Below are 12,927 nucleotides of genomic sequence, written 5' to 3'. Positions count from 1 at the left end.
TGCTTGTGTAATGAATAGAACGAAAAATTTTATATGAAATTCCAATAAGTTAATTACATATCAGGTAACAACGTCTAACAAAAGGTTTAAATAATTAAAGATTCAATCATAATAATTAATAAAAATAAACTGATAGATTAACCTAGAATTATTAGCTGCCAATATATAAATTGAAGAGAAAAATGAAGTTAAACTTCTCCTGTAAGATATGGATTTTTACGAAGTAGAAGGATAAATTAAACTATCTTTAAAGGTAAATTAACTTTTCTTTACAGTGCACCACAATTACTCTGCACTGCAGGTACTCCTCTCACTGCAAATCCGAGATGAGTCACATATGGATGCAAGTCATTCATTTAATATGTGTTACATATTAAATACCATTAATAAATTATATTTTAAATATTTTTTTTTTAATATCATTGCCTATGCTAAGATAGTCTCTCGGCATTTTTTATAATAATTGCTTTATTATTTAATAAAAAATTTCATTTTTTTAACGTGATATCGTTTGGAAACGTTATAGCTAATTTCAGAAAAATCGACAACTCAATCAATAAATTATTAACATTACTACAGTCGTTCTAACTTTCTTTTTTAAAAATTAATTGCAAAAAAACTGTTTTATAGCTTTAAAAATTCCATAACTCACGAAGTTATAAACTGATCAAGTATAAATATATCCAGAAATCGTAGAATCGGTTTACCTTTCAATTTATTTCTAGCACAACTCAATTGGGTTATTAGTTATTCTTCTAGACCTTTTTAAAGTGAGGGGCCAATACTTTTCACGCGGATAATAGTTTAGGATTTATCATTTCCATTTGCCCCACAACTATACCTCCATCCCTTTACATTCAACATAGAATATGACAACATTTATAATTCATAAAATTCAATTAAAAAATAATAATGCTTCTGAAAAGTGTCATGAAATATTATCGACCGAGTTATAAAATATTTAGAAAAATTTCAAGCAATGGTAGAGTAAAGCTAAAGAGAAAAAATAGTTCGTCATATAAAGTTGACGATACGACACGACTAAAATATCTCTCTATAATTTGACCATTTCTGTCCATTATGCGCCCTCCCAGGGGACCGTTTCCTCGTTTCCTTTTTTTATCCATGGCACAATGACTACGAGGTTGCCAGCTGCCCCCCGTGACACGCGCCGTCGACGCTCGCAGCTTGTCAGTCGTTATGTTATATAGGTAGGTAGGTATATGTATAATATAAGGTGAGCATAATATGTTTCTATCTCTTTCTTATGCTACGCCATTCGTCTTTCAATCGGCTTCTAAGCCCGTCGCGTGCGCGCCATCACATATGTATTATGTACAGTACATAATATAAAATTATATCTATATATACGTAAATGTTTTTCAGGTCGAGGGATCCTAGAGAGTAGGTCTAGACACCTTGAGAAATCAAATCCACCAGAATAGCATCGAGAAGCTTCCGAACAGGGGAACAATCGAGTGAGATTAATGTCAACGAATGCAAGGGAGAGACACAAGAAAAAGAAGAGCAAGTTCATCGGAAAGGAGTCAACGTAAAAACCTACCCAACTGGTCTCACTCTCTCAGCATCATTCAAGAGACGTTTTAAAATATTTGCAATCTACAATTTCGCGACATGACTTGAATAAATGGAGCTTTATTAAAAACTTGACAAAAAATCTAACAATTTTTTCATTATTATTTAATTTATAATAATAATGAAATCATCGATTCTTTATCTGCAGGTAATAAATTATAGCTACGTTCAGGTATTTTTGGAATGCAGTAATAATAATAAATAATTGAAGTAAGAATTATTTTAATTATTTAATATAATGGCTATTATAATTACAATGAAAACTTTTCATTCAAGAGAACATCCTTTTCCGGTGAAAAAAAGGGGAACTCGCCATATTTCAACTAAAAAAATGAGATTGGGTATTCAGATCGAATTTCACTCGAATTCATGCATTATATCTAATCAATTGATCTGAATATGCTGAAAGAACATGTAAAATATGAAAAGCATATGTTCGGAAACCTCAGCTCCAAGATAAATCTGTAGGTTTTTAATAATAAATTTTTTTATTAATATAAAATATCTCTTTTATGTGAAAAAAGAACAGTTTATAATTTTTCTTCAGTGACCTATTTCGTTCGAGAAGCCAACTATTATATTTTTCAATACCTACATTAAAGTATTAACTTCAAAAGCAATAAATAAAAAAAAATACTTGTTCATAGTTTTACAGTACAATAAAATCTAAAATCTTAAAGTTAATCTGAGCAGTTAAGAAGTTAATGTACTTCTAAAAATTGCTACTCTAAATAAATGAAAAAAAAATGTTTTTGTGCGTAACCACAAAAGAGAATGCAGTAATAAATAATTCATTTGTATTTATTACGGGTATCCTAATTTTCTCGATTATTAGGACCGAAAACAGTGATAATGAATGATTGTTTCGGTTAAAAGTGAGGTTGCTCTTACCTGAAATTACCCTGCAATTATGATTCTTTCACTTTTATTCCTGTATCCATGCTACAGGTCACGTCGTAAAGTATGATTTTGTGTCGGAAGGTATGGCATTTCAGCATGCGTCCTACCTAGCTTCCTAACAATAAGCTTTTGTTGAAATATACCCGATACCTGCAAAATACTGGACACGTGCAGTATTTATTTCATAAATCCAACAAATATCTTGGGTCCTACTACCTATACTAGGATTATTGAACCAGTCGTAAACTTTATGGAATATACTCAATAACTTTTTATGTAGCATTTAAGTCCGAATTATTACGACTGTTAACTTGATGGTATTAAGCTAATGACTGTCAGGTATTCATCAATAAGAGGTTTATAAATAATATGTGGCAGTTTGATTTATTGCTGTGTCATCAGTAAGGTAAATATTATGATCATAATTTAAATTTTGGATTACCTGTGAACTTTAATGCTTTAAGAGACTTCGGTATGAGGGTACTGTTTATTTTCACTATTATGTTATTCAATCTCGATAATATTTTGTTCTGCTAAAGATAAAGAGTAATAGATTTTTTTAATATTTATATTAATTAAATTTTCAAAAAGGAAATTAATTATTTTAAAACATTCTAATGTAGCTATAATAGATAAAAGAAAATACATTAAAAATAATTCTATATGCACAGAAATGTTTTTATTTATTAAAATCTTGGATTTATAATTCTGTGTTAATTTCTAATTCGACAGATAACAGTTGAATCCTTTTCGAACTAATAATACTTAATGCAACTATATATTTCTCTCAGCGAAGTAATAATATTTACTGACGTACAATAATAATAGGGATGACGGTGCAAAATGGAGTAGAGTTGCTCCGGTCATTATATAAAATCATCTGCAAAGTTTTTCATTTAAAATTTGTTCAAAACGAAAAGTTGAATTATATTTTCTTAATTAAATATATAAATTTGACAAATAAATCTTTTGGTAAATTCCCAAATAATCTGTCATTTTTTTTCATACTAACAGACCCAGGTTAAATTGATTGCCACCATTATCACCAAAAGTCTTTTTTATCTTCCAATATAAGAGTTAGATCGAGCATTGCGATTAAATAAATGTTTTTCGCATCATGAAGTATATCGTGAACTGACTGAATCGATTCTAGTTCTGAGCACACACGTGACGCCCACGTGATCAGAGACCGCAGACACTTGTCCTCGAAACACCGAGTGCTACAATGCACATGATAATACTTGGTCATTAGGAATTCAGCTGGGATTTCGGGATATATATATATACTACATAACGACAGAACAGAGGCACGTGCCACCACAGATCGCTTTTCTTTCTCTTTCGCACATTCCTCTTCGTCAAAATATCATTCCATCTCACTCGACAACATTCGGTATTGCATTTTATCCTTGTCGCTTACTTCTCGCTTGTTGCATCCCCACTACCTACGACACACGAGTGTAATAGACTCGAGCAAGGCCGCGCCAGGCTATAGATACTGATCGACCGACCACGAGAGACGTAATTTTCGTGGCAGGTACGTGCCACGATGGAAAAGCCGATTGGCTGGACTGCGCAGTTTAAATAAATATGTACTCGTGAAACTCACCGATTCTATTATACTCCAATTTTTATTTCTCATCTTCAAGCCTTCTCAATAATACATTTGTTCTCTTCATAAATTACTTTCAGCATATTTTTTCTTTTTGCAGATAAAATAGATCTCTGAATCTCATTTGTTTCAAGACGCGTAATAAATAAAATTAGTCTAATGAGATAATGAACCTCGAATTAGTTGAGTCGGAGAACTTTTTCAAAGGTCCTGCCATCACCACCACCACCTGTTGCCTCTATATAGTAACGAAAATACTGCGTAAGAGAACAGATTGCCGATAAGCATTCACTTTAAAGTACTTTTTCAAGAACTTTTGTGATGTTGAAACTGCGATAAAAATTTCCTTTTTGTCTAAATAATTAACCTAGAGAGACTTCTTTTGTTTTTACATTTAAAAATAAAATTATAAGTCAAGAAATTAAGTATAAATACTTGAAAGAAAATGAATATTAATAAATTTTATAACTAAAAATGTAATTGAATATCAATCAAGTTTGTTCATGATTGTAAATGAATTGAAGTCTGAATTTTATAAAGCATTTTATTGAAGTGCGAATTAGTTTTTTTATCCAACATGATTTGGTTAGTTAAATGATAAAAGAGATAGCACATATAATGAAATAAGGCAACTATTATCAGAGTATAAAGAATATTTTTGTGAGTAGTGGAAATAAACTCTGATGTCCTTGATTTAGTCGATAAGCAAACGTGTGTTAATAATGTACATATTTCATACATGTGCATGATAGTGGTGTATATATGATTGTAATGTAGAAATCGACGATTACAAACGTTCAAGAGTGTTATCTCAAAGGAAAGCACGTCGACATGCAACACTCGCTACAATTGATAACAAGTCTCACAAAATGGTTGTCGAGGTCGAGCAACGAATGAAATGTTTCTTTGTAGACTATGATAATATATAGAAACGGTTGGAGGTAAAATATAAAATGGAATAAAATAAAGTACATGGTGGAATGTAAAGAACAGGTATATTCAGAGCAATATAATCGGTGAGGGAAAAGAAGCGGAACGATTGCAGCCAGGTCCAGCTCCTCGGGTTTCCCCCTGAAGTTTTTAATCCCTCTGTATGTCGTTGATGCCATTCCTTAAGGGCCCAAAAGGCGTTGCGAGAAAGACTGTCGGATGATCGCACCGGCAGCTGCCTGCACGCTTGAGGATGAGACCAGATGGCTACGGCTTGTTCCTTTAGCTTAGTTCCTTTGCCCAAAAGAAACCACCGATACAACCAATGTTGCCAACTTTGTGCCACTCACCAACTCAAGACCACATGAGAGACAAGGACCAACACCAAAAAATAAAGAAGATAAACCCAAAAGTAGTAGAAAGAAGAAAAACGAAAACTTCAAGTCTTCGGCTGACCCAAGTGGGCTGTTCTCCAAATAGCTCCACCTGCCTCTTTTTCTATACTTATAACTTTTAAACACTCCCGTGTATTCTTTAATAACAAACTTATTGATTTATACACACCTACTCATTAACTTCAATTACTAACTAATCGCTGAATTATATTAACCCATTTTTTGAAGAATCTTATCTGATTGAACAAACCTCCGGAGATTTTACTTGGGGAAAGATGATTGCTTGGCTTTCCTAGGAGCGATGGAGGAAAATTTTTCATACCGTGAAATTGGATTTTTAGTTACGTTTGATAGAGGGTGAATTGCATCAATATGGAAATCTAAACATCATGTGATATTGAAATACTTCAAAAGTACGTCTTATCTAAAAATATTGATCTTGGTTGGTTTGAGAATGGTGACAATATGATAAAATTACTCATTATAGTTTGATTATCATCATTGTTTAAAGACTATAAAAGTAGTTGACAGTCTAATCTTGATCATTGTTTTATTGTTGTTGATTTTAGGAAGAAATTTATTATCAAACTCTTCGATGAAATGTTTTCTTGGAAATGATGGTTGATTTAAACCAAAGAACCAATTGGAAAATTGTTCTAAAGAAATATTCATGCACATGGACTCATGTATGATAGTAATTTATGTTTGTAATTATGATTGTTGATGAAATCATCATCTGTTGAGAAGCAAGACTTCACAATTCTATTAATGAGCAAGATGTTTGATCAAAATTAAATTTTAAGATTTGCTATAACAGATGACAAGTTTCAACCCAACTATTTCTAGAGAATGTATATAAATAAACACTGCAAAAAAATTTATTACTGGTGAAGGAGAAGAGATGAGGTCATTATTACTAGCTACAAAAGAAAAATAAAGACAACTCTACCATGTCAAATAAAATTTTCTGCAATTTTAGTTCTGTCGATAGATCGAGAATTTTTCAAACATTCAACACAAAACATAAAAGCAAAGTAATAGCTTGATCTTATCGATTTTTGCAAGCAAATTGTAGTAGACCTATGACAGTTTTTCTATAAATATTCGTTCGATAATTATGGCTTCTTACCTGTTGAATGTTTTAGTGTGCTTTTAATATTGACGTTGTTTACAAAGTCTTCAAAGAACTATTTTTCATCGATTACTATTATGGCTATAACTTTGATGTACTTTTATTATAGCCATCAAAATTCTTTGCAGTTTATCAAGAAGTAAAAAAGCATAAAGAAATTTTATTGTACAATGAAGTTACATAAGTGCATAGAAGTTCAAAGTCTAATCGAATAGGATACGGACTTGAAGATGAATGAACGAATAAAGAGTCAATAATATGACTGCAAAACATGTGGACAGCACATGCTTGAAAGACTTCAGGATATTCGACCGGAATTTTATCCTTTCAATCTCTTCTGAACTACTATTGTTTACACACACATTATGATATTTTTTTTACATCCCGTGTCTGGCTAACATGATGAATGATGGTAACATTTCAGAATAAATTAAATCTATTATTTGAAAATATTTCAAAAATAATTTAACATTAAATAAATTATTTCCAAGTTGTAAAGTAAAATTTCCTTTTTTTCACAGCCATTAAACTTGAATATTAATATTATTTTAATTAAAAGATTATGTTATGAAAATATTTTTTAATTTTGAGTTAGAAATAAAAAATGTAGTAGAATTATAAAAAAAAATTCTACAACGCTTTGCACGATATCATAATTATCTTGAACGTCATAATTTTAGAAAGCTTTCTCAGAAATTTTTTTTTATTCACTGAATGTTATCTTGCACTTGATATTTACTTAATACAAGCATTCGGTTGAATGAATAAAGATTCGTTAGAAAAAATACTAGCTATTTAGACAAAAAAGCATTAACTATTAAAATGCAATGCTTTTTGAAAAAAGTAATTAATGTCATGACTATGAGCATGATTACTTAAATAATGTTTTCTAGTGTAATGAATTTTCTTTTTGAATATGAAACTCACTCAATTTTATTGATCAATAACATAATAATTATTTTTCAGTTATTAAAAAATTAAATTTTATAAAGTCTCTAGTGTAAAATGATTGTATTAATGACTCAGAATCGATGCTTTTTGAATTTTGTTTTCATTTATATAATCGCTTCATATTCATTATTCACAACATTGTAACTTTTTACCTAAAAATGGATGGTTAATTGTTATTTCTATTAAATATTTAATTGAATTGAACTTATTTTTTTCAGCTCATCTTATTCGAGAACATCATTGGTATTGTTTTATAATTTTTAATTATCAAAGTAAAAAGCGCTAGCTTATCAGTCATTCTAAACAGACATTAAAAAAAATTCATAGACACAGGAGCAATACAGTGCTCCTAAGATTAATTATCTAACCTTTGACATCCATAATATTGCTACTATATGATTAAAATAGTTGTAGCACCTATCGAGATGGTTATAAAGCTATTCAAATAATTGGAGTAGACATAAAGATTGGTACGACAGCAATCTACTCCAAACTGTACTTTGGATTTTTCTTATATACTTTCAATGCATAGATTACAAAGAAATTTGATAAGCAAAAATAATATTGTCTTTCGAAATAAATATGACAAATGTTTGAGTTACATATTTTATAAATATGATTACAAGTCATTATAAAATTATGTTTTCATTCTGTTGTTTTCTTCATGTAACCGTAAGAGAAACGTATGTTAAAAATTGATAAGTTTTCCAATTAAACATGCTTGCGTATATTTATTTTAATACATAAGCCATTTGTAAGAAAGATTTAAGAAAAAAAATCATTTTTTTTCAAAGTCTTAAACGAATTGATAGAAAATAATACGATCAATTACGTAAATTCGATATCAATAATCCATAGTTGAAAATTCAAAGCCAATAATAAACTCTGATTTTCCAACATGTTTAAAAAGATTACAGTTCTAATGATGACATAAGGACCATGATTAAACCACAAAGGGATAAACATGAAGAGGGTGTTGGGGATTTATCAAAAGCATTACGAATTAAAGGGGTACGGAGAGGGAAGTGGCCACGCCTTCCCTTCGCTTTCAACTCAACAGTTCTCGCATTCATCGATAGCAGTGATCAGCACAGAAAGTTAATTAGTCTACAATCGTGACCAGAGTCAAAGGGTTCTTTAAGATAATCGTGGATTCTCCAGGTTGGAGAAGTTAGAAAGCTTTTTGTATCAACTAATCTCTTCAAGACCTTCTTTTTCAATTCTTCTTTCAATCCTTTTTTACTTCTCCGCGTTATTAATTGGCCACGGCGTCGTGGTCACTCTCTTAGCGATAATGGCTCACGGATAACACCGACGAGTTATGCTAATAAGCTTCTCTTTAGGACGCATGCGCACATGCCATGAATATTCAAAGTTTTATCTGATTACGTCATCGATCGTCGTGGGTTATTGAGCATATAAGTGTGTATTTAAAACACTCCGAAACTCTACAGTATATATACTTAATAAAATCAACCAAAAAGAAATGTTAATCCTGACCTCTACACTCAATACTCACAGTACAAATAAATGATCTTGCAGTCATGAACGTTGATACGAAAATAGCTTGTGCCAATTCAATGCAATCGTGTGATATATCCAATAAACTAAATACTTTATGTGCAAAATCTAGACTGTGTTTTTATCCAGACGTTTTTTAACCTCATGCATTAGAGATATATTTTGATTCTCATTGATTATTTCACAATATCCAGTATAATTTATCTTCCTATGCTGTTTTTTTATTTAAACAAAATTTCCTTACTTTAAATCTAATTCTTTTTCAACTTTATCATACATAAGATCATTCTATTGAATTAATGATCACATTTAATTGAAAATTGTTATATAATTATCTAGTCATTTGGATGATATTGAATGCTTTTGACACTTCAGACTTGGTAATTTAAACTTAAAATTGAACTTGAAAAATTTTTTGTTGGATTTTTTTCAAATTAAATGAGTTATAAATTGATGTTTTCAAACAAATGCTACATCCGGTATACATATTTAAACGGCGATAATGATAAATTTCAACCCCAAGTCGACAAATTGAATCTATTTTTAATCTTGGAGAAAGTTTGTTTTCAGTCTGAAACGTATTTGTTTTTCATTTTTTTGTTTTAATGAAAATTTTCATCGTTATTCATCTGAAGGTCTCTAACGAATAAAACAAACTATTTTCCAGTCTATTTTTGTAAAAGTGTATGTATCTGTCAAAAAGTTGAAAACGAGGTCACATTTTTTCACTGTATGAGTATACTGATATCAAATTCTACAACTGGACATTTCATTATTTTATCGAAATGGAAAAGGCTATTATTTAATAGAGAAATCGTAGTTGATTTAATTTTTATTTACATTAATAGATAAATTTTCCTGTCATAATTAATTAAATTATTTAAACAAGTAGTAAATTGATTTTTTAAATAATTACTCTAATATTTGAAGAAACTGTTTGAAAATATATTTAAACTCTACATGGGACTTATCCTTCGATAGCCAGAAATCATTTCATCATCAATTTGAGCTTCATATGATAATAATTTTGAGCTATGCATTGACAATCGTCATTCAAGTATTGTTTTTTGGAGCAAACAAAAGCTAACTGAAGCAGAAGGAAGAAATTTAGTCTATTTAGTCTGCATAACATTGATCTGCAATCAGATTAATACGATCGATATGAGAACATTCTTTAAACTAATTTTATCCTTCCAAAATGCTAAAAAAAGGAGTAAAAGATTATTTTGTTATTTCATTTGGTCAAATTTACGACTAATAACTTTCATCAATAATGGATCATCAAGTGATGTTATCAGGATACAGATTTTGACAAATCTACTCCTCTTCTTTTCACTCTCTTCCAAATATCAGTTTATACTCTGTTTTTACAGTTGATTTAACAAACGTACAGTTCTCATCGATTTTCTCATCATTATTCCATTTTCGTTACACATGAAGCGTCAATTATTAAATTAAATTCAATGAGCGTATTTGATTCATATGTTGAGTTTGAACAGAATTTAATAATTCTGGATAATTCACAGGATTATCATTGGATTCATTAGAATAAAAAATAAAAATTTATGAAAGCAATGATGCTTTTAATAAAATTATTAGCTCATATTTTTCATTTAAAACAAGCTATAATTTTAATAAAAAGTTACTCCAAAAATGGAATTCATTTAAAAAGTTAACCTTTCATCATATGCATGAATGATTTTTGATGCATTGAAGTTTTATCAATCATTCAATGCAACAAGTGATTGAAACTTGGTCAAGGAATAATCAACGTCACTGCATAAACAATTCTGTATGATTATTAGAATAAATGATGTATTTTTAAATTTATAAATAATGATCTTTTAATATTACCATCAGTCTTCTATATTATTAAAGCGAATTTTATATATATCTAATAATCAATTCTTGCGAATAATAAAAAGCTTCAGGTTTGTTACAAAAGTTGTACTGAATAACATTATACCGGCTATAAAAATAAATTTTAAAGCTGCAGTCAAATAAGTTAAATGAAATAATAATAAAATAAATCTCCACCAAATTTCCACGCCATTTTGACGCTAAAGAATGTTCGTTCATGAGGTGGAAGATGTTAGATTAAAGACCGACATTAAATTTCGAACGAGAATATCTTTATTATTCCTGGAGACGCCGCGAACTGTGTCCAAAATTAGAGGCTTAGTATTTTCCCCTTGCCCGCGACTTCCCGGAAGACGAATGGAATCACCTGGAGACGTTCCAAGAGTCATAGACCCAATAAAGCGACCGCGAAAAATAATTTACCAGTCTCAATCATCAATATAGACATATATAATTGTTAGCTAGCTGTTCACTCACCGATAGAAAGAAATAAACGGGTTCTCTGGAGCTGAGAGACAGAAGTCAGTCACGAGAACGGAAGTCATAAGCGTAGGGTAGTGATGGGTCGCTTCCGGTGGTCCCTCAGCCATCATATTTACTATGGACAATTCGTCTAAAGAGACTCTCTCCGTTCATTGTGTCTTTTGGTGCGTCAACTAGACCGCCTGCTGTCACTGTTAAAAAAAATTGTACAATTAATTGTAGTTCATACACTCGTTTGACTTCTTGTAAACTTGTTTTGATCAACTGAAATTTGACGATTAAAAAATCTTTTATAAATTCATCATTTATAATAATAGAGTAGTAATACAACAAAAGCTCAAAAATAATTAGCAAAAGATAAAAAATACTAGACAATTTATTAAGTAACTAAATTGTTAAAGATCTTATTTTTTATATCTAAAAGATAAATAGAAGTATTTTAAATTGTATATGTAAACTTTGATACGCTGCCCTTTATAGATTTTATCAAAAATTAATGATAAAAATAAAAAGTATAAAGTAAATTAATTTGTCAATAAATTCTGTTCATGGCTATAGTAGATAAAATTATTCAAACAAATTGCAGCGATAAAACGGAGGAAAAATAAAGCTGGAAAGTATTTCCAACATGAAATGCTGTAAGTTAATTCTAGAATTTTTTTAATAGAATTTCAAACGTTGTAGAACGTTGGGCAGTTGATAACTGAAACTGTATTGTTTGTTTATGGCATTCAATATTAAAATTATTTCATTTTTTACAAATAAATCACAATTATTTAAATTATGGATTGATAAATGAAACAAAAATATTCCAATTACATTACACATGTATAATTATGTTCATATATCGTTGGAGAAATAACATGTTCAGCTTCTACGTTGATATCAATCACACCAATTATTTTCTATCAATTCAATTTTTTCACGTTATATCAGAGGTAAAGAAACAGTATACTAACAAATTATAATAATTTTTGCACATTATTGTTATATTTTCCCTGCTAGATAATAGAATAATCGTTTATATTATAATACTATAAAAGTTTATGAATTTAGATGTGCATGGAATGTCAACCTGAACAAATCGAATAACGAATTGATGAGAAAAATGTCTAAATATTATTATGAGCTGTTGTTCTTTTGTATTTTAAGTGATCAATTATTATTGAGTGACAATTCGGCCATCAAAGTTGGTAGAACATTAAAGGGAATTGATATGTTAAACAATGCATTGGTAAGTCTTTCAAGTGAATCATGATTATTTTATTTTAGACAAAGAGAAAGAGATTTGCAAATGTTCAACTGATACCAACTTCAGATCTGAAAATTGTAAGAGATATTTTTAATTATTTATCAACGTAAATCGTTTAGCTTACAATAATCGGCTAACACATGATAAATTTTATTGTTTGACAAGCTTTGATTCTCAATCTATGACATTCCAATAATCCTTAGATTTTGATAAGCGCTGAAATGTCCATATGGGCAAAAGTTTGAGTACTAAACTTGTGTATAGAGCTTGTGGTTGATAGAATGAAGAATGAATA

The 12,927-nt window shown here is 29.9% G+C and overlaps 1 protein-coding gene across 3 annotated transcripts in view; it reads right to left on the bottom strand.

The window, feature by feature from the left end:
- The window catches only part of Rab26 (RAS oncogene family member Rab26), a 164,452-nt gene that overhangs the window by 122,172 nt on the left and 29,353 nt on the right, over positions 1 to 12,927 (bottom strand). For all 3 annotated transcript variants that reach the window (XM_035092595.1, XM_035092594.1, XM_035092593.1), the window contains one exon: positions 11,375 to 11,571. The gene's annotated coding sequence lies outside the window, so the exon portion shown is untranslated. The remainder of the gene's footprint in view (positions 1 to 11,374; positions 11,572 to 12,927) is intronic.

The sequence above is a fragment of the Chelonus insularis genome, unplaced genomic scaffold (assembly GCF_013357705.1).
Source record: "Chelonus insularis isolate UGA/USDA-ARS -01 unplaced genomic scaffold, ASM1335770v1 contig_94_pilon, whole genome shotgun sequence".
NCBI lineage: Eukaryota > Metazoa > Arthropoda > Insecta > Hymenoptera > Braconidae > Chelonus > Chelonus insularis.
This window is presented reverse-complemented; position numbering and strand designations above follow the sequence as displayed.